Source organism: Staurois parvus, unplaced genomic scaffold (assembly GCF_062004578.1).
Source record: "Staurois parvus isolate SC_StPar_1 unplaced genomic scaffold, SC_StPar_1.0 ptg000282l, whole genome shotgun sequence".
In the NCBI taxonomy this organism is placed as follows: domain Eukaryota; kingdom Metazoa; phylum Chordata; class Amphibia; order Anura; family Ranidae; genus Staurois; species Staurois parvus.
Genome location: NW_028318078.1, coordinates 11,605,651 through 11,628,639, shown reverse-complemented (window position 1 = coordinate 11,628,639; position 22,989 = coordinate 11,605,651). Strand labels below are relative to the sequence as shown.

General features: G+C 39.0%; 1 long non-coding RNA gene across 1 annotated transcript; it reads right to left on the bottom strand.

Annotated features, from left to right (window-relative positions):
• Window positions 1-12,607: 12,607 nt before the first annotated feature.
• LOC149458661 (uncharacterized) lies at window positions 12,608-19,208 on the bottom strand. The gene is made up of 2 exons (XR_016313399.1): window positions 18,101-19,208; window positions 12,608-14,314 (listed from the first exon to the last, which is right to left on the bottom strand). It is a non-coding gene; the product is annotated as an uncharacterized LOC149458661 (long non-coding RNA).
• Window positions 19,209-22,989: the final 3,781 nt, after the last annotated feature.

Genomic DNA, 22,989 nt, shown 5'->3' with positions numbered 1-22,989 from the left:
TGCCCTTAATGCATACAGTATGTTTGCTATAAAACTGCATTTATTCTGCAAACCACAGACCATAAACAAAGCATCATAATATAACATCTAGGTCATAGCAACCAGTTGGACTATAGCTTTTACTTATGCGAATAGAAAACAAAAAAGAAAAAGAAAACAAGTGGCATGGACCACAAAAATGTACACGTCCTCTCCAGCTATAGCATTTGAAAAAGTGTATTTTAGAGTGAGTTACCATGACTGCATTTTTCAAATTCTGCCTTAATGTATGTTTAAAATACTAGCACAATACACAGTAAAATGTTTGACAGAGTATTATTTTGTTTTCCGTTAGGACAGAGTGTTGGAAATCATTTGTATATAATAAAGGGTCAGTGAACAGCAAACTCATACTGCAGTTTTCTATAGATGTTGGGACTGGTTTACACATGCTGCTTGGAGGGGCATAAAAACAGTCAGTTGAGCCACAGTTTCACCATCCTCCAGCATGCCTCACATCTACAGCAAAACATATATCATAAATAAAAAACAATGTGCGCTATCAAACTAGTGAATACGCTAATAAAATAGAGCCGCTGCAATAACACTTGTTTTTTTTAATTTATTTCAGGTACTTATATAGCGCCGTCAATTTACGCAGCACTTTACATATATATTGTACATTCACATCAGTCCCTAACCCTCAAGGGGTGTACAATCTAAGTTCCCTAACTCACATTCATACATACACATACTAGGGACAATTTAGACAAGAGACAATTAACCTACCAACATGTCTTTGGAGTGTGGAAGGAAACCGGAGTACCCAGAGGAAACCCACGCAGACACAGGGAGAACATGCAAACTCCAGGCAGGTGGTGCCATGGCTGGGATTCGAACCAACGACCCTAGTACTGCCGGGCTGTGCTAACCACTTAGCCACTGTGCTGCATTTAAAAGGTGATCCCACACTTAAAACATAAAACATACATAAGTAGTGTTGCGCTAACTCATATATACATTATAGTCCATAAACAGATTCAATCATAGTTCAATAAAAATATGAAATATAAATATACATAAAAAGTGCCTGAATGGAGAAAATCAAATAAGGTGCTTGAATGGTGAAGAATCACTACGATGTGCCCCGAATAAATAAAGTCTATTTGGAAAACATGATGTTCCACCTTAACTCAATGTTCCTCCACCTAAAAATATATATGGATGGCAGCTCACCTCCTACTGTGGACCTATAAATTAATACTGGTCATATATCCTTCCCACTATATGTGACCAATTTAACCACCCTGCAATGGCATGCATTCATGGCATGGCATACCTGTTTGCAGAGCAGTGGTGAGGGTTTTTGAGGACACTAACAGGCAGTGATGAGTTGACATATCTCCTTCCAGTCACCTGCACCATGAATCATTCTCAGTAGAATGGCAAGGGCTGCCATATGTGTAAACAAACCCTTAGAGCGTAGAACCACCTGCCAATTTCTTAAACCTCTCAGGAACTCTATGAGTTATCTGCACTTGAGCTCCTGGGTCTGTATCCCTTCTGTGGACTTTACGAAGGTGTAGCACTACCCTAGTTGGAGCCGCTGATTAAGCATGGGTCCTCTGTTCTTTGCCTCGACCCTTTCCAAAAAACCTCAGTCTGTCTAACACACCTGGTTGAGTGTATAAACATACGATTTCACAGGAAATCACTGAAGGAAGTACCCTGTAGTAGCACTATAAAAAAGAAAACAGACACCAAACCAGGTAGTAAGGGCAAACCTAATATATTTTCACCCAATATGGTTGGTAAATAGGCAAGCATACAATGGACTAATAATGGTAATAACATAATTTAGCACACAAAGTTATTAACAGTAAGGACTAAGAATGAGATGAGATTTGGCATCCAGATCGGTAGCAAGGCCACCTCAAGTGCAGCAGTGAGTAGCAGTAACATTTAATCTACTGAGTGTTGAAACTATACTGTCAGAGCGCATTTAAGGCAGTGATGCTAGTCCTAGACCAACTGGGTATGAACTGTCAAAAAGAAAAGGAGGATGGTAGCAGAGGGGACAGGGGAACAAAGGGTTGTTACAGAATACTACAAGAGGGGAAGTCCTTTGAGATATTCTTCTCCCAGCTATTGCTGGGGTCTTTTAAAAGCGTTGGTGCACTTAAAGTGTTACTAAACCCATGACCCTGCATTCACTATATCTGGTCTCCCACAGTACATAGAACATGGGAATGCAATTATTTTAGTAAGTATAAACTGCTAAATACCTTTTCTCATTAGCAGTTGGAGCAGTCTTGTGACTTCTATCAGTGTCCAGCAGAGCACTGGTTAAAGCTTGTAGGATGAGTTTTCATTCTCTCCTGACTGTCCTATGAGGCTGCATAACCCCTTCTGTCTGGACAGTGCTGATTGGCCATGTGCTGATCACATGCACTCTCCCAAGAAAAAAAAACAACAACTCTCTAGCAATACACACCAAACTGAGCATGTGCAGAGTGACTCCTAGATCTATGTTCAATCAGCAGATGGATTTGGGGACAGTAGAAGAAGGGGTGGATCAGAGAAGACAGGATCAAACATCCTTTTTACACAATGCAGAAGATTAACGCCTTAGGTTCCACAGTGAGTATAACAAGAATGTTTTACTGCATATACAGACTGATTTTACTGTTGTGGGAACAGTCCCAGTTAACCTGCATGCAGCATAGGTGTAGTATAAGTACTTTATAGTCTCAACAAAGGTGCAAGGCAGATGTGGTTCATATGCTGTCAAGGTTTATTATAATGTGGTATAGGGTTGGTATAGGTGCAGTCTAGTTTTGGAATAATTGCGGTACAGGGTGTGGTATGGGTGCGGTATTGATTGGGTACACTTGGTGTGCTGCTTTGAGTGGCTTAGTCCCTTCTGGTAGTATCAGCAATAGGTGAATAGCACTCTCACCAGTCCCCAGGATGCTGCAGTAGCCTATCACTGTAGAAGGTGCCCCCCGCCCCCCCGGGTCTCTTCCTGAAAGCCTCTGATGAGCAGCGGTGGGAAGCAGAGGGTGAGTGTACGCTCCAGTCTCCCCGCAGCAGTGGTGCAGGTGATATGATTTGGTGCACTGCCTCATGTGTCCTCACTCCCAGTCTCAGGCTCGGATCTGGTGTGGTTTCTACCTGGCAGGTGACAATTCAGAGGCACTCTTTTTCCTACTCACTTGGTGCCATGTGAAAGAACTTTCCTGCGAAGTTTAATAAAAATCATCCCTCTACACCCTCCTACTGCAAAAATGCCTATTGGGATCTGTAGTGTGCCAGGGTTTCTCTGATCTAAAATTATAACTAACCTGGATTCTTAATGGGATTTGCAGAATGAGCCTACTGATGAATCCACAACCCCAGGTGTACAAGTTTTAAAACTAAAGGACCCTGAGAGTTGGCTGCTAAAGGTAAGTTTGTTTGAGCATCATGGTATTCAAGGATATTCCCCGATCAATGGACCATGGGCTGTTTGGTGCTCAAACAACACCTGAATCCAAAAAAAAATAAATTTTAGATGTAAACTACCTTTCTCTGTTTGCAAGGCATTAGGAGACATTAAGAAATCAACCAGTGTTATAGCTGAGGAAGACAGGTTTTCTGACTCAATATTTATCCAGTTGACAAGGAACAACATTTTTTGCATGTTCACCACAATGACAGAGACTCTTATTGTTTTTTCAATGAGAAATGGTAACAAACAATTGCCAAGGTACAGCTTTCTAGAATCTTTCTACAAGTGGCTAAAAAATATGGAGAGGTAAATTCAAGGTGAACTGATTGTATTTCACTATTCTTAAAAAAAAAATAACCTCATGGACAATATTGGAAGGGAAAAATATTTACAGTATAGAAAAACTATAGAGTGTTGAAACATTTGTCAAATTATGTTTGTACAGAGCATCATATTATATCTAAAATAACGGAAAATTATGAGATGAGATGTATCCAGAAATCCTTTAAGGAGTAATAATTAATACCTTAACGCTGATCTCTTGATAAAATCACTCTTGCACATGTATTGTAAATGTCTCATGGATAAAATGACGGTATATTAACAGCTTAAGCACTGCCCTATAGTAGATATACTGCTACAGGGCGGCCCCTGTGTGCAAAATCACGTGTATATATACAGCATTTTGCATTTCTGGGTAGGGGGTGCGCGCAAGCCGCACGCGTGCCCTACCCGCTCCGCCATTCACGGCCGCAGGTGTCAATCACCGGGTCCTGGCTGGTGATTACCCACCGGTGCCCGGTGATTACCGGCGATCACCGACAGGAAGGAGAGCTGCTATGTTTACAAACAGTCCTCCTCCCTGTCAGTTTGGGCACACTGCTGTGGATGGCTGAGCACAGCCATCCAGAGCAGTGTGCTTACAGTGAAGAACACCCCCCTGCCCCCTAGTAAAACACTCCCATCACCCAGTTAACCCTTTGGTTGCCCCTCATGCTAACCCATTCCTGCCCAGTACCATTAGTACAGTGGCAATGCTTTTTTTTAGCACTGATCACTGTATTGATGTCACTGGGGATGTTAGTGACACCAAGTCAGTTCCCCCCAGTATCAGAATGCCCGCCGCAGTCCCGCTATAAGTCGCTGTACACTGCCATAAGTCGCTGATCGCTGCCATTATTAGTATAAAAATAAAATTCCAGTATCTATAACACCATTTGTAAATGCTATAACTTTCACGTAAACCAATTAATTTACACATATTGGAATATTTTTTAGCAAAGACATGTCGCAGAATACATTTTGGCCTAAATTTATGACGAAATTTGATTTTTAAATTTTTTTACTGGACATGTTTAGTAGCAAAAAGTCAAAAATATATTTTTTCTCTCTAAATTGTCGGTCTTTTTTTATAGCGCAAAAGATAAAAAACACACAGGCGATCAAATACCACTGAAAGAAAGCCCTCCCAGATAGCGTCAGATTGCCCGTCAGTACACCAGTAATCACATTTAACCCCTTGATTGCCAGGAACACGCTCATACACAATAAACCTTCATTGCTAGTATAGTGTCTGAACGGATCAATATCTTTGATCAGATCAGCACTATACCAGCGTTCACATTAGAATAGTGTCCCCAAAAATGCAGCGTTAACGGGATAAGCCCCGGCACCTGCCAGCACCTGCATTTAGCCCCTATGCTTACCCCCCCTTCTTCCCCAGCAAGTGCAGTGTCAGTAGGTCACTGTCACTTGATACATTGCATACAAAACTGCAGTGTTTGCAGAATCAGGCCTGATCTCTGCTAGCACTTGCTGGTGATGACTCTCATATGCATCAGAGTGCCAGTACTAGTGCCGCTCTACCTTTTGGTAAAATCGCGAGCACCAGCGGCCTAGTACATCCTGTTCTTTCATATACCAGCACTGCAGTATCACTTGGTGATGTGGTGAGTCCCATAAGTGCAGTACAAGCTGGTGCGGTGGCGAGCTCAAATATTGTACAGCAACCACCAAGAATTCGCACACAGGCCCGTAGAGCCGCCAGTATCCTTCCGGATGTGCTTTCAAATAACGATCGGCAGCCCACAAATTCTGCAGCACCTGTACTTCCCCCATTCACTGCCCAACCCAGAATTCAGGCGGAAACATAAAACTTAACTATTCCCCTTCATTTTTTGGAGCTGTTTTTCACGGAAGATCTGTATGCATTGATTGTAGATCAAAGCAATTTTAATGCACAACAATTTATCACCGCCAACCCAAATTCAAACCTTGCCAGACCATTCGCATGGAAACCCATTAAGGTTTCCAAATTTGATTTTTTGGGGGGCCTAACCCTCAACATGGTCATTACTAAAAAAAAAGAATTACGCTTGTATTGGTCCACAGACCCGATTCATCATATGCCTGTGTTCTCTGCTACCATGACCAGGCACAGATATGAAAGTATAATGTGTTTTATGCATTTCAACGACAACAAACTCTGTCATCCTCAGGGTGACCCTGAATTTGAACAGCTCCAAACTTCGGCCCTCACAAATCACCTTAACTAAAAATTTGCAGATGTCTATACTCCCCAGCAAAACATCTGCATTGATGAGTCCCTCATTAATTTTTCTGGCCGCCTTGCATTCAAACAATTTCTCTCCAGCAAGCGTGCCAGATATGGGGTCAAGATGTAGAAGACCTGTGAGAGGACAACAGGCTATACATATAAGTTTTGGATTTACGAGGGAAAAGATAGTCACGTGGAGCCCCCTGGATGCCCAGACTACATGGGGAGCAGTGGCAAGATAGTTTAGAACTTGCGAACGTCAGATCAAGGGCAGTAATTCTAGCACTAGACCTCCTCTGTACATTTAAAATGGTAGCTTACAAAGGCTTTTAAAGCGTTGCCTATGGATATAAAAAATGTATGCAGTTTGCTGCCATTACACGGGGCATGCACAGTTTTAAAGCATGTCATGTTAGGTATCTATTTACTCGGCATACCATCATAGTTTACATTTTACCAAATAATTGGTAAAAGTGTATTTTTTTCAAAAACTTTGTGTTTGAAAAATCGCTGTGCGAGTGCTATGTGACATAAAAAAATTGCAACACTCACCATTGTATTCACTAAGGTGTCTGCTTTAAAAAAATATAATGTTTGGAGGTTCAAAGTAATTTCCTAGCAAAAAATACTGATTTTGTTTTTCATTTGAACAAAAAGTGTCAGAAAAGGCTTGGTCTTCAGGTAGTTAGAAAAGTGAATGATGTGTGGCATAAACTTCTAATGCTGGGCATAAAATGCCCCCACCCCCCCCAAAACAACCACTTTTGGAAAGTAGACACCCCAAACTATTTGCTGAGAGGCATGTTGAGTCAACAGCATAATTTTTTTTTTACCACAAGTTTTTGGAAAATGACAAACAAAAATATTTTGTTTTACACAAAATTGTCACTTAAATGATTTATTGCTCACATTTATTGCTCATGGGTATATGTGTAATTAATCCCCAAAATAAATTCTGCTACTTCTCCCAAGTATGGGGGTACCACATGTGAGAGACTTTTTGGCAGTCTAGCCAAGTACAGGACCTCAAAATCCAATAAGCACCTTCAAGCTTTTAAAGGGCTTTATTTCCTCATTACACTTTCTGACTATCATGCCTCTTTTTAAATTCCTTGGGGTGTCTACTTTCCAAAAAGGAGTCATTTTGGGGGGGGGGGGGAAGGGCGCTATCCTGGCATTTCTGGGCCTCTGAAACTGTGATAGGTGCTTTGTATAGCAGTCTGTGGGCTTGCTTGGCTTTAACTCTCCCCCTGCTGAAGGAAGGATAGTGCAGCATAACATCAGTATCTCAGTAGAGGGAGAGAAGTATAAAGGGCAATGTCTCCATCTCCATATCACTGTAACTCAGCACCTGGCTACAAGGGGATCTCACACTTCCTGATTTATTTATTTTTTTTATTATAAATTCTAGAGAATGCAGGAGAATGAGCTGGAACATGCAACAAGGATGTTGGAACGTGAAACTACCAGGTGCACAAAAACAGAACTGAAAACTATGGAAAGGAGATCCCACTGTTGATTTATCCACAACATATAAAAAACAGGTGTTGACCCAATCCACTAGGACCCACTGAAAATATTTTGGGCACTGATAGTGCTAACATATGCAGCAACAGGTGCCTACTGACTAAATATTGGAAATGCACCATTCCTGTGGGCTCAGCTCTTAAAAATACAATTTGGTGGATGTATAATATGGGAAAATGATCCTACACTCTAATGAACAGCTCAAGGCTCCTGTATGGCAGTCTAAACAAGTAACAAATCCAGTTACTTTGTGATGCACAAGCCTCATTATGTAGATACACCTTCCCTGACTGAGCCAAATCCTCCTCTATTTGTATCTCACGTGATCTCCCTCCCAGACACCATACTTGCTATCTTTCCTTCATTTGGAACTAAATTCCTCTATTCCTTGGTTGTCCCTCCTTTTGGCCTTATGCATGAATCTCTATAAAAAGATGTAGTATTTAACTATCAAGTGTTTAACTGTAAACCCCCACCCCCCAAAAGAAAAAAATACTCTATTTGTTATTTTTAAAAGCCAAAATATAACTAGCGAGTAAAATAAATTGGGTTAAATTAATCATTTTTTGTGCATGAAACCTTATGGTCTGTATTACTGGAGGCATAGTAGGGGCACGTTCTTTGTATACTTTGTACTGTAATGTGTCCCTCTTACCTAACTCATAAAGTTGGGAAATATGTAGACACTGCAGCTCCCAGGGGGGGAGGGGGTTCTGGTAACATTTACTTAGTGCAGCGCTGCCAATCCAGTAAGAAGTGGAGAGGAAAAGGCATGTCCAGGTGCTATTGACTTATGAAACAGCAGTAACCATGCTGCTAGCAATGCCCTCTGCAACATTTTGCCATTCTACTGTAGTGCAAGTAGGCACAATCTATATGAGACTGCCAACTGTTATGGACTCAGGATCAGTTCAGTGTTGTTGCCACATTTTCACTGGAAGCTTCTAGGTAGACTTCACTGGCAACATCAACCGACAACTTTGCAGAGGGGCTATGAGAAAATTTTAAGTGCACATATGATTAATGGTCCAGCATACCTTTTGGCTCTAAACAACAACATGATACATTTTGTTCTTTGATTTAGATACTCTTTTAATGGGAAAGTACAGGACAACTAAGCACACATTTGAAATACAGTAGTATATTTACAGTAGGTGTACTACTTGCCTACTAAAAGAATTTGTAAAGCTGGTTTATAACCACAAATGGTCTTTTGAATGGATATATATGGGCTTCTGCATGCCTGTGTTAAAGTGATGCCTGTCATTATGTTGGAGAGGTTGTGGGAAAAAGTGCACAATGGCACAAATATGGTGGGGATGTCCTAAATTACAAGGGTATTGGCAGGAAATAACCCAAAACATTCAAGAGATATGTGGGATTACTCTACAGAGGGACCCGTGGTTAGGTTCATTTTATAATTTTGAGTCTTCAGTGAAATTTCATGAAAATAGGGTGTTTTATCATTTACTTAGTGCAGCTAAGAGTTTGATTCCCAAGTTTTGGCAAGCCACAGAGTCTCCAAGAATAAGTGAATGGATAAATAGAGTTGAAAACATATATAGGATGGAGGAGTTGTATCACGTGGAGGAGGATAAAATGGAAACATTCAGGAAAGCGTGGAATAAGTGGTCAGATTTTAAAAGATCTAAAATATATCTGGGTCTGTATGGAGTTTAAGGTGAGAGGTCTAATGGAGAAGTGGAATGAGGGAGCAGAGTGAGGAGGTGAAGGGACACGGATATAGGTAGAAGTATACAGGAGGAAATAGAAATTAGGAAAAGGGATATGGACCGGGGTATTTAGATGGGGGGGGGGGGAGGATAGGTGGTAAGGTTAAGAGCAATGGAATTTGTATAAATGTGAATTGTATGAGCATATGGTTCTTCTTTTTTTGTATGGAAGTAAAACTTAATAAAATCTAAAAAAAAAAAAAGTGATGCCTGTCATGAAAGTTCTCACCTAAATCAGAACTATACTTGCCACCCCTCCAGTGATGCAACATCCAGGAGTTTGCTGGCACTGACATGTTTGTCTGGTCTTCTTAGAGGTTCTGGATCTTTGGCTACCTTGATTGGATGTGGTAGGATTACTTAACTCCTTTACATGCACAACAGTTTATTTCCAGCAACCAGCAGATGCTGAAATTGCACTCTGAGCTGAGCATGCAGTCAAAAAAATTGAGAAAAGGAGACATAGTATATCTTTTCTGCTATAAAAACACTGCCTATTCACACGTTCTCCATTTTTATGGTAAGTTTCAATTTAACATGAATGAGTAAGGCACATGACATTGGTATTACCAAACCACAGGTACCTCTTTCTTGCCAAGAAGGAAAATTCAATTCTCAAAGTCTAGCCAGAATGGATCGCTTGGTCACTGACTACCAATCATTACAGCAGCAATTTTATTATTTGTGAACAGCAGTAGTAACTTTCCCAAAGTGCAAAGGTTCCTCAAACTACTAACAGTAACAGGTTTTATAATACATTATCACACAATAATAAAACTATAAATATGCACACATTTTTTAACATTAAGATGGACTGAACATTATACATATTTTTACATGTTAGCTGCACATATGCTAAGTAATGTGTAAGGCTTAGTTGCCCAACATACATTTTCTTTCAACACATACCAACTCATCACAGTGATGTGAACTGAGATGACTGTAATCCAGGCAAATTGCCTTGCTTTGCATTGGGATTGTGCTGGGCAAGGCTCCATAGCACAGACCCAACACACCTGGTGTGTGTCCAACGCAGGCCCGATAAGATGACATAGGGGTTAATTAGAGAAACCTGGTGCAGCTCTGCAATGAAATCCAATAAGCTTCCAGTTGTTTTTTTTTTGTCAAAGCTTAATTGAACAAGCTAAAGTTAGAAGCTGAATGGTAGCTGAACCAGATTTTGCACTCTCCAGTTTTAGTAAATCAACCCCAAAGGCATGTAAATCCTGGTGCCTGTGCAGTTCTTGGCTATTTTCACAAATGTGACAACATTAGCCCTTACTGTAACCTTCTGACTTGCTACAACGTTGAACTGTTGAAGCCTGAGTAAAAACTCAGAAAGGGAGACTGAGGAAATGCTTCCTGATGCCTGCAGCAGACACCTTCCTTCATCTGAGTCTTGGGGGAGATACTGGAAAGAAGCTCAAGAACTAATTACTAACGTTAAAAAAATGTATGTTTTTTTGAAAGCCTTCTACTATAGCCAGGGGCGGACTGACCATTTGGAAACTTGGGCACTGCCCGAGGGCCCGGGGTCAGTAGGGGGCCCCATGAGATGCCCCTGGTACCTTTTTCATTGGCTTTTTTGAGTTTGGGCAAGGACACAGGGGCCCCATGATCCCCTATTGCCCAGGGGCCCCATGAGCTGTCAGTCCGCCCCTGACTATAGCTGTATATTGCAGAAAGTTAAAAATGAATTCATGCATACTTACTAAGAGGTCCATTTTAGCACGCAATATTATGTACCCTATGCTTATCAAATTGATAGGTATATCTAAAAGGCTAAGCACCTTTTAATGGGTTAGATTTACTTAATGCTCCTAATTCAAGAAAACCCAATAAAGCAGGTAGAATGCAATTGACGCATAATTAGAAATAAACCTTTCATCTAACAATTTGCCCTCTTTGAAGCTCTGAAATGACTCCGCATTACTAGTAGTGCACTCAGTGAATGATGAAAGTGTCCCACCTTTTAGCTAGGTGTCTCATCACACAGTGAAAGCAAAAGAATGCTACATCACTTCAATTCAAAACATGTCAATTTCACACTTGCAAATTATGTAGTGTTTCCACTTTTGTCCACCCCCCTGTACATTAGACTTTAGGGCAACTTCATACTGGCCCACTGCACTTTGGCAAAAGTGTAGCTAACCTGCTATTTTTGTGCACTTTTCCATAGCCTTCTATTAGGTCCTGTAGTTTTGGTGTGGTTTTAGAAAGTGCAGTGGGACCACACTGGGCCAGTGTGAAGCCTCCCTGCAAGTAACATTTAACTTTTTTAAATAAAAATGAGGTAACACATACCTGCTCTGTGCCTTATTGTTGTCACTTTTGTCCTCTTCTAACAGTCCCCATCAGTACTGGTGGCTGCTCCCCTTCTTTGGGTGCCCCTTGAATGAAGCTGAGTGCTAAGGTGAGAGCTGCGTTTGCACGCTTCCTTAGGGTCCCAAACTGTGTGTATCAATTGAATGCCACACCCCTGCTCCCTTCTTACAGGTGATTGACTGACAACAGCAGGAACCTATGGTTATGTTAGTGGGGCATTTTTACTCTAATATACACAATGCATTAAGGTAAATTTAATCTTTAGTATTACTTTAAGTGACACAAGGTTTGGCTTTGAAGACACACCAGCTCAGCAAAGGATTGCTTTAAACAGATGATCAAGAAAAAACAAATGGTGATGATAATTATGTGTGGTTAGTAATCTCTGTGGATTTGGTGAATTAAATATTTGAGAGATAAAGGCATATGATAAGCCTAAGAATACATTAATTAGTCTTATCTAGTTATTCTTTTTCTGTTTTTAATTCAAGCTGTGCAGTGGCGTTATTTTATCTCGGACATTATGTGTGAATTTTATCAGAGCAGCCACTGGAAGTCTTCACTAAAACGTGTTAAGCAAGCAACGTTCTCTATATATATGTAAAAAAATTATAATTGATGATGATTTCATTTTTCTTCAGAAAATATAGTCCTCTCATTTAGAAATTAAAATATACCGTATATACTCAAGTATAAGCCGACCCGAATATAAGCCGAGGTACCTAATTTTACCACAAAAAACTGGGAAAAACTATTGACTCGAGTATAAGCCGAGGGTGGGAACACCAGTGGGAAGAATCGTGCCTCATCATTGGTGTCAGTGGGAGGCATAGTGCCCCATCATTGGTGTCAGTGGGAGGAATAGTGCCCCATCATTGGTATCAGTGGAGGAATATTGCCCATCATTGGTGTCAGTGGGAGGATGTTAGATTTTTAGACACATATAATACTGCTTCTAGTGTCTTGAGGCGATTATGAATGAAAGAGCCATTGTAATAAAAAATGAAGTGTGATTTTATTCTATCACACAATGGTGTCAAATAAACAATGTAAAGCGTATTATGAACAGTTCCATGTAGATGAAACTACTGTAAAACTGACAAGCGAAAGTTCAAAGAAAAAGTCACCATTATCTGTCATGGCTGTTCTGTCTTTGCCATGTGCTCCATGCTCCATGCTGTCCTTCCAAAGACTTTGTAAAGAAGGAGAAGCCGGATGTGACTAAATTGTAGCTGGAAGTGATCTCAGTATGCACCTGTTGCAGCTTCTCAGACGTGTGTATGCAGGAATCATGTTGCTTGTGTGTATCAGAGAGAGTATGTGAGCGTGAGTGTGTGTCCCTTGTCCGTTCCGATGGTCTTTTATGAGGCAAATGTACGTCATAGTTAGTGATCATAATACCTTCTATGGAAAGTATTACTGCTTAGCAAAGCCAATTCATAAAAGGGAAAGATGCTATACATATGATGTTTGATGGACAGGAACATATGTATGCTGATGTACCAATGATGTAACCCTTAGCTATATATTTAAAAGATAATATAGCTTAAGAACATATCAATGTATAATCACTAAACTATATATGTATCAGTGTTAGAGACGTATACTAAATATACACAGAAAATACGTAATGTAATAGTAAGTCACTTCTAATAACCTTGACATAACTACCAAATACTTTTAACCAACTATCTCTAAATATAGTCTACTCAACTTTCAACTGGTATATACTATTTCAGCTTAACTTGTATATCTTTTGGTCTCAGCTATAATTGAAGAATAGTAAATACTACCATTTGTCAAATACCACTTACACATATTAATATTAATTATGACTAATCATAAAAACCACATATTTTGCAAGCTTGCCATCAATATAAATGCCGAATCATAATTTAGATTTAACATTTCCCCCTTATTATGATTAGTCTAAAATTAATACCAAATCAATGCACACTTCATTCATGTCCCATACACACTGTCTTATACCAAATGATCGTACATATTCCTCATAACTGGACCAATCAAAAAATAACTTTCCTTCAAAACTCTATACCTAATCTTTCAGTTTCTCTTCCTAAAAATTCTTAATCATAATGTTAAGTTTAAATGATATATGATAATAGTAATAATAATAATAATAATAATAATAATAAAAATAATTAAATGATGTAATAATAATTTAACGCTCCGGAAATATACTTTCCATTCTACAATGTGTCATAAGTTTCTATTATTCCTATAAGAGTAATATGTTTCTTGTATCTTTTAACAAAAGATATTCTAATAACTGGAATAACTCTATGAAGTTTTAACCAAAAAATATTCCGTATATGAATATGTAAAAAATAAAAAATAATAATAATAATATTATCCCAATATGGATGTAAGTATCGGAATAAAAGGATCATTAAAATGTATATGTGACCTATAACAATATTTTCAATAATAAATTGTTTTATCATTAATAAATAGATTTCCTCTTGATGAATCTTTTCTTCATGCAATGTCTATACAATATCTTCTTTAAGTTCTGTAAAGTAGAAACATTTTTGTTGAACGCGATAAATCAGTCACAAGTGTGAAGTATTGAGCTCTTGTTCAATCTTCTGCCATATGAAGAACTCTTCTTTAACGTTCAAATTTCTTCACGTTGGCTTGTAGGAGATTGTTACGCTTCATATTTGATTTTAGATGTCATTTCTGTAAAGAAATGCAGTATCATTACTTTGGCACAAACATTGCATTATTCTTGCACCTATTTCAACAAATATGAAAGATTATGGAACAATCAGTGTATGAGTTTGAAACACATATTGTGAAGTATCATTACTTCCTATTTCCTTTTACAGAAAACTTCTATATATCAATCAAAATACTGTCCTAATCCTGTCTGAAATTACCTAAACTAGAATACAAAAGTAGTGTGTTATTTAGGTATGACAGGACGCAATATTTCATCATAGGTCATGACCGCAAAACCCTGTTTTATTAAACAAAGAAAGGTTTTGTATCACCCCAGAGATGACAAAGGTTTATGCCTTTGTTCTCATCCCTATAATATTAGAAATATGCGTAACTGTTTTCTGTGCTGATGTCATTATTCTGGTGTTGGAGTGTTTTTCAATAATACATGTGTCGCTGTGAATCTGAGGTAGAGACTTGTCTGATACAGCTGTACCTATCACAATGTGTTTGGTTAACAGTGCTCTTATCCACTGAGGATATCTTTCACGACATTCTCTGAATGTATCTTCCTCAAGAATTCTTCTTAGTGAACTGTCAGGAGACTGTAATATGATACTATGTGACTTTACTGTGCTTTGTGAAACTTTGATTGCATAAAAGAAACTCAACAGTTGTTGTGCCTCTGATGTAAAAGTTCTTTCCAATAGTGATAAACTTCTGGAGAAGTAACTAATTAGTCTCTCATTACCTTCTTTTAATTGAGACAAAGTTACTGAAATTGCATTATCAGATACATGAGTTTTCACAACAAAAGGAGCATTGGAACAAACCTCAATAGTACCTAATGCTGGCGCATTCTGCAAATCCTTTTTCAACACTTTTAAAGCATTATTCTCATTTGGACCCCATTGGTCAACTAAGTTATTTTTACTCTTCAAAAGATGATATAATGGCTTAACTTTCTCTGCGAAACCATGTATAAACTCTTTGCAATGATTTATGTTTTTCAAAAATTGTTGCAATGCTTTATGTGTTGTAGGAACTGGAAAGGCAGTGATTGCTCTGACTGTTTCCTGCAATAATTGTCTCTTTCCTTGACTGATCTGCATGTGAAAGCATTTCACCTGACTTTTCATCAGCTGAACTCTTTCCGGGTTTAATTTAAGACCTGCATCCTGTAACAACATAAATAGCTCAGACAAAAGAGTAATATGTTCGTTAACATTCTGCGTACTTAGCATAATTGTATTTACATGCTGAAAAATGCATTCTGGCCTAGAAAATTGTGATAGAATTTTTTCTATGGACTCATGGACTATACCATCACTGATGTCTAAACCAGCTACTAATCGAGTGAATGCATAGTTCTCTTTCTGAAACTTAAAAGCTAACTTGTATTGACAACTTTTAGCTATGGGGATCGAAAAATGACTGTTATCGATTTCCAAAACAGAAAAAACTTTGGATTCGGCCTTTAAATGTAACTTGATATTAGAATGATCAGGAACAACTGCTTTGTTATTTGTAATATGTTTATTCAGTGTCCTGAAATCAACTGACAAAGAATATGAATTGTCAGCATTTTTGATAGGCCAAATACAGTTATTTACTACTGATTGTGTTTTCTTTACAATGCCAAGTTGTACAAACTCTTGAATAATGGCAGAAAGTGGTCCTATTGATTCTCGTGGTAATTCATATTGAGTAAATGGTATGGGATCTTTACCCTCAATATTCAATTCTGTATCTTTCAAAGTTCCTATGTCATTTTTAAATTTTGACCACAATCTTGGAAAACGTTGTACCAATTCTTGTAAAGCATAATTACCATCAATATCAGGCCATTTTTGTGCTGTAGACATTTTAGAGTTGAAACCAACATCACTGTATATAGAAGGATCCATTAACATTGATTTGGGCCTAGATGGATTCTTCCAAATAACTTTAGTCGGAATATCAATAATCCACTTTTGCTTATTGATAAAATCAATGCCAAGAATATTCTCGGTGGCATTACTATACCAAATATCAATGTTAGTTTTCACTAGCCCAGGTACTTCAAATGTTACATTAGGCACCTGTCTAGCAGTGGAATGACCTGTATTATTAAAACCTTTTATTTTACACATGGGTGAATTTGGTTTCACAGGTACATTTTCTCTGGTCAGATTAATCTCAGATCCGCTGTCAATTAGGAATCTGATCTTTTTACCATTTAGTAATCCGTCTATAAAAGGCCTTCCATTGTCATCCAATACAATTGGAGCGACAAATTCTAACGATATCGGGGATGAATGTGGACGTGATTCTATTTTTGGAACTGGTAATAAACCATTACTGTCAGTGACAGCCCTTCTCACCCTGATGTCAGAACAGTTGTTTCTAGTCAAAGTATGAATTTGTTTAACTGTTGAAGCAGAAGGCAATTCAGTTAAATTTTTATCATTACACAGCACAGCAGGTTGTACAAAAGCTGCTTTTTCACTTTTTATCTCCATATTATTTATTTGTGCTTCACATTTAAACTTCCAACAATGGCGTCTGATATGACCTTGTTTATGACAGTGAAAGCATGTGGTATCCTCATTATGACTCGCTTGCTTGCATCTGTCGTTGTCATTCTTACTGGGACCTGTAGTTCCTGGCATAACTGTAATCTGACTGTTTTTGTCACTTTGAAGCGCAGCCACCTCATAAGTGATATTGCTATTTTTCAATTTTCTTCGAATTTTGTCAATGAAACTTACTATATCATTCAAATTTTGTTTTTCCTCGGCTATGACAATGGTTACTGGGTCTAAATACGTGAATTTCTTTACAAAAGCTTTGATCATAGCTGAGTCTTCCTCATTTTCTACTCCAAATATAATTTTATATGCTTTGGAAAACTTGCTTTTAAATTCAAAAGGGTCTTCGTCAGCAGTAGTCTGCAGTAAGTCGAGCATTTCTACAGAAGGTACGTCTTCACCTGTTGAACATAACAGCAATTGTCGCAGTCTGTCTGTCGCGTCATTATGTTTTTTCTGATCTTTATCGTTAACAACAGAATTTTTAATGCGAGACATAAATTTAATTGGTAGCCACATCGGAAATAAATAATTTATGTCATGATCTGAAATCTGATGGCATTTTACATGCATTTCATATATTTCCATGTTGCTATAAATATCTTTATCTGGATCATAAGCAGGGATGTCTTTTAAAACTTTCATTAATTGATTATGTATTTGCAACTTAAGTTTTGCAGTTTTACATAACAATTCTTTATGTTTAATTTGTGTTTCGTCATCAGAGTCAATATCCGAACTTTCAGAGATAGCGGACAGGCGTGGCTCTGGTTTTGAATCACTCTGTTTGTCATCTGTGTTTATCATGGCAACCTGTTTACTGTCATTCTGCAGTCTTAACAAAAGATTTGTCTTTAAGTCAATTTGTTCCTCAAGATTCTCTACGTAAGTACAGAAAATGTCACAGTTTGGGCAACTAGGAGCATCTTGAGACAAATTTTCATGCTGTACAGTGCTACATTCTGTCTGTTTTAATGTACAAGCTTTTTTAACAGATAAATCAACATTCAAAATCATTTTGTTGAATATTCTTACTAAATTTAAGATGTTAGATATCTTTTTACGTTGTCTGTGCACAGTAAATTTAGATTTATCTATCTGAATATTGGCCTGTAAACATTCATTATACATATAGTGCCATAGCTGACTGTCTTCAGGATATAAAGAAACATCTTTAAATTCTAACTTACTTTCATTTACTAAGTCATCAATAAATTCCATAATTGTTACTCACCGTAATCAGAAGATTTTCTCGTTTGACCCGGCTCAGTCACTGGAATTCTCGTCAAAGTCTGTTTAATCGCCTGTTCTGCTAGGTACTTTTCACCGTGTTTTTCCCAAAACTTGACAATCACAGAATCGTGCGTTTTTCCCCCTTAACAAGGTATGGGAAAAACCGTAGAAAAAACGTTCGGCGGTGGCTGGCTCACCAAAATGTTAGATTTTTAGACACATATAATACTGCTTCTAGTGTCTTGAGGCGATTATGAATGAAAGAGCCATTGTAATAAAAAATGAAGTGTGATTTTATTCTATCACACAATGGTGTCAAATAAACAATGTAAAGCGTATTATGAACAGTTCCATGTAGATGAAACTACTGTAAAACTGACAAGCGAAAGTTCAAAGAAAAAGTCACCATTATCTGTCATGGCTGTTCTGTCTTTGCTATGTGCTCCATGCTCCATGCTGTCCTTCCAAAGACTTTGTAAAGAAGGAGAAGCCGGGTGTGACTAAATTGTAGCTGGAAGTGATCTCAGTATGCACCTGTTGCAGCTTCTCAGACGTGTGTATGCAGGAATCATGTTGCTTGTGTGTATCAGAGAGAGTATGTGAGCGTGAGTGTGTGTCCCTTGTCCGTTCCGATGGTCTTTTATGAGGCAAATGTACGTCATAGTTAGTGATCATAATACCTTCTATGGAAAGTATTACTGCTTAGCAAAGCCAATTCATAAAAGGGAAAGATGCTATACATATGATGTTTGATGGACAGGAACATATGTATGCTGATGTACCAATGATGTAACCCTTAGCTATATATTTAAAAGATAGTATAGCTTAAGAACATATCAATGTATAATCACTAAACTATATATGTATCAGTGTTAGAGACGTATACTAAATATACACAGAAAATACGTAATGTAATAGTAAGTCACTTCTAATAACCTTGACATAACTACCAAATACTTTTAACCAACTATCTCTAAATATAGTCTACTCAACTTTCAACTGGTATATACTATTTCAGCTTAACTTGTATATCTTTTGGTCTCAGCTATAATTGAAGAATAGTAAATACTACCATTTGTCAAAGACCACTTACACATATTAATATTAATTATGACTAATCATAAAAACCACATATTTTGCAAGCTTGCCATCAATATAAATGCCGAATCATAATTTAGATTTAACAGAGGAATAGTGCCCCATCATTGGTATCAGTGGGAGGAATAGTGCCCCATCATTGGTGTCAGTGGGAGGAATAGTGCCCCATCATTGGTATCAGTGGGAGGAATAGTGCCCCATCATTGGTGTCAGTGGGAGGAATAGTGCCCCATCATTGGTATCAGTGGGAGGAATAGTGCCCCATCATTGGTGTCAGTGGGAGGAATAGTGCCCCATCATTGGTATCAGTGGGAGGAATAGTGCCCCATCATTGGTGTCAGTGGGAGGAATAGTGCCCCATCATTGGTATCAGTGGCAGGAATAGTGCCCCATCATTAGTATCAGTGGGGGGAATAGCACCCCATTATTGGTGTCAGTGGAATAGTGCCCCATCTTTGGTGTCAGTGGGAGGAATAGTGTCCCATCATTGGTGTCAGTGGGAGGAATAGTGTCCCAACATTGGTGTCAGTGGGGGGGGGAGGAATAGTGCCCAATCGTTGGTGTCAGTGGGGGGGAGGAAAAGTGCCCCATCGTTGGTGTCAGTGGGAGGAATAATGCCCCATCATTGGTATCAGTGACACCAATGATGGGGCACAATTCCTCCCACTGACACTTGCTGACCCGTTCCAGTACGGTGCTGCTGCAGCCAGCATATGTGGTTGCAGCAGCACCTAAGCACGGCACACTTACCTGCATCTCCTTCACTCGATTTTCGCGGGCCGCTCAGCTCCGCCTCCTCGCTGGTGATTGGCCGCCTGTGTGCCTTTCCTGAGCTACAGTTCTGGCGGCCAATCACCGGTGAGAAGGCGGAGCCAAGCAGCCGCGCGAACATCCAGTGGACGAACCGAATGAAGGAGCAGCCGCGCTTCCTGGACCGGATCGTCGTGGGACCGGAGCCAGATAAGAGACAGCAGCCCCCTGCAGACGTTGACTCGAGTATAAGCCGAGGGGGCCATTTTTCAGCACAAAAAATGTGCTGAAAAACTCGGCTTATACTCGAGTATATACGGTACTTGTTATGTTTTATTATTCAGTTATTATTATGTTTTGTGCACATGGCCTTAAAAAAACATTTCAAAGCATTTTTTTGTTTGCGCATCTGAATGCAATTGTATCGTTTTCAATGGGGATATGCACACAGGTGTATAAACATGCAGTTCATTCATATCATTCAAAAATAACAAAAAATTGCTTCTGAGAACATGCGTTTTTTGCACTTGTGCATGTAAATGCATATATAGAAGTAAACATAGATGCAAGACGTGCATTCTGATATTGGAAAAAAAGGATGTGAACCACAATTTTATGCATTAAAAAAGTATCTAAAAGTAAGCATTTTACTAATCATTTATGCAGGAACTTTTGTTCCAGAAAAACATTGCTTATATGATTAGTAAAATTCTTGCAGCTGTGTGCATTTAGCCTTAGAAATTAATTGCAGGCAATTAAATGTACCCCCACATTCTTACAATAAATTTACAGAGTGCCCTGGACAGAGGAGGGGCATGACTGGGGCGGGGCAGGGCAGGGCAGAGCTAAAAAAAAAAGGAATAGGTAAGTATTGGGAATGGAGAAATGTTTCGTTTTGATTTGTTGGGGGTGGGTAGATTTGTTGTGGTAGGGTAAGTGGGTAAGTTGTGAGGGGCAAAGTTAAAGGGGAGCCAGTTCTTAGCACATAGAGAGGTAGGAAACCAATGAAGGTAGGAGAAGAAATGGGGATGGTCAGATAGGTGAGCTCTATGCTTTGAGCAGTCAATAAGGTCCTCTATTGTCTAGGAAAAGTAAGGGCCTTATCAGGATGGACGACCAACTGGAAATCCTTCTGTAGCAGATTTGGGATTTAATCTGGGCTTGTTAATTGTTGGCAGATGTGTTTAGAAGAGTGCCAGTGTGTATGGAACCTCAGAGTAGCACTTACCCCCAAAGCAGCTGCTGTTTCCCAGAATCCCTGTTTTCTGTGCCCACAACTCTGCAAGTAGCACCATGCACTCTAACACACCTGGGCTGAGAGGGAATATTTACTGCAGATTTACACAGTACCCAAACAGTTTAAAGGAAAATAAACAATAGTAATTGCACAACAAATAGATAAAATGTTGGCTAATTAATTATACACTCACCAGCCACTTTATTAGGTACATTTGTTCAATTACTTGGTAACACAAATTGCTAATCAGCCAATCACATGGCAGAACGTGGCATTTAGGCATGTAGATGTGGTGAAAACGATTTGCTGAATTTCAAACCGAGCATCTGAATGGGGAAAAAAGGGGATATAAGTGACTTTGAACGTGGCATGGTTGTTGGTTCCAGACTGGCTTGTCTGAGTAGTTCAAGCACTGCTGATCTACTGGGATTTTCATGCACAACAATCTCTAGGGTTTACAGAGAATGGTCCAAAAAAGAATAAATATCCAGTGAGCTGTAGTTGTGGGGACAAAAATGCCTTCTTGATGTCAGAGATCAGATGAGAATGGACAGACTGGTTGCTGCAACATACAGATGGTCAGAATTTGGTGTAAAGGACATGAAAGCATGGATCCATCCTGCCTTATATCAACAGTTCAGGCTGGTGGTAGTGGTGTAGGGGATATTTTCTTGGCACTAGCAAGGTGTACCTAATAAAGCGGCCAGTCAGTGTATGGTTGGGGACCAGAGAGTAGTCTCTAAACCCTATACTAGAGATAATCCTGCCTAAAATAGTACCACAATAATAGTTCCTCAATCTATATTAAACCCCTTTTCCTACTGGCCAGTACATTGGGACCCAAATATGATGTTAGAGTGCTCAGAATAAAGTTCCTCTAAACAATGGTAAAAGCGTCTGCACTGTGATCAACACAGGCAATGCTGTTCCTTTTACCAGGTGTAGTGGGGCTGAACAATGGCCTCTCACTGACTCCTGTTGCAACAGTTGACCCTTTCAGTTCTCTGTCAGTGGCTCAATAAACTCAGCATCCGCAGTGTTCATTCCAACAGCAGGGCAGCAGGCTCAGTCAGTGACAGTGATAATCTCAGGTACCAGGGAGTGTCCTCTGTGTGCCTCTCTCCATCTCAGATGCGATGGTGATCATTTCACCAGCAACCAGATGCTCTCCTTTAATGTCCTCCTTGCATCTCCCTGAGCCTCCTCCTTTTCCTCACACCAGAGTTCCAATGAAACTGGGATTTCTAGTTCCTCTGCTCAGTCCACAAAGCAAGCTTAATCTGTATGGAACTATCTCTCCCGCAATCCTCAATTCCATCCAGCATTCACAGCACTTAAAGCAGTCCACTTTTCTTGGAGCTACTAGAAAGAAAAGAAAGGAGAAATCTTTCTCTGAACCAAATGTTTTTTTGAACATGGAAACAAAGCAGGGACATTTCTACCTAGAGCTCTTTAAGAACACACACTGGCCTACCATTTTAATTGGATCAGAGATATGAAAGACAAATTTCACTGGTCGTCCTCTGAAGCTGGTATCCTGATTTTTCTTTAGAAACTGCCAGTGTCTCTTAAAAACTGACATATCAAAATGTTGTGGTTCTGGTGTACCATTGGATGATACTTATAAAAATAAACTTGATAATATTTTACATATGTGTTGATTAACATAGTCCATTTTTATTATAGTTCATTACAGTGTAATTTAAAATTCAAATCTAACCAAAATGTTGATTTTTGTTTTGGATAGTATTGTACTGTTGTGTTTGTCCCTATTGGGGTGATTTCCCCATCTTTAATTCATAGAT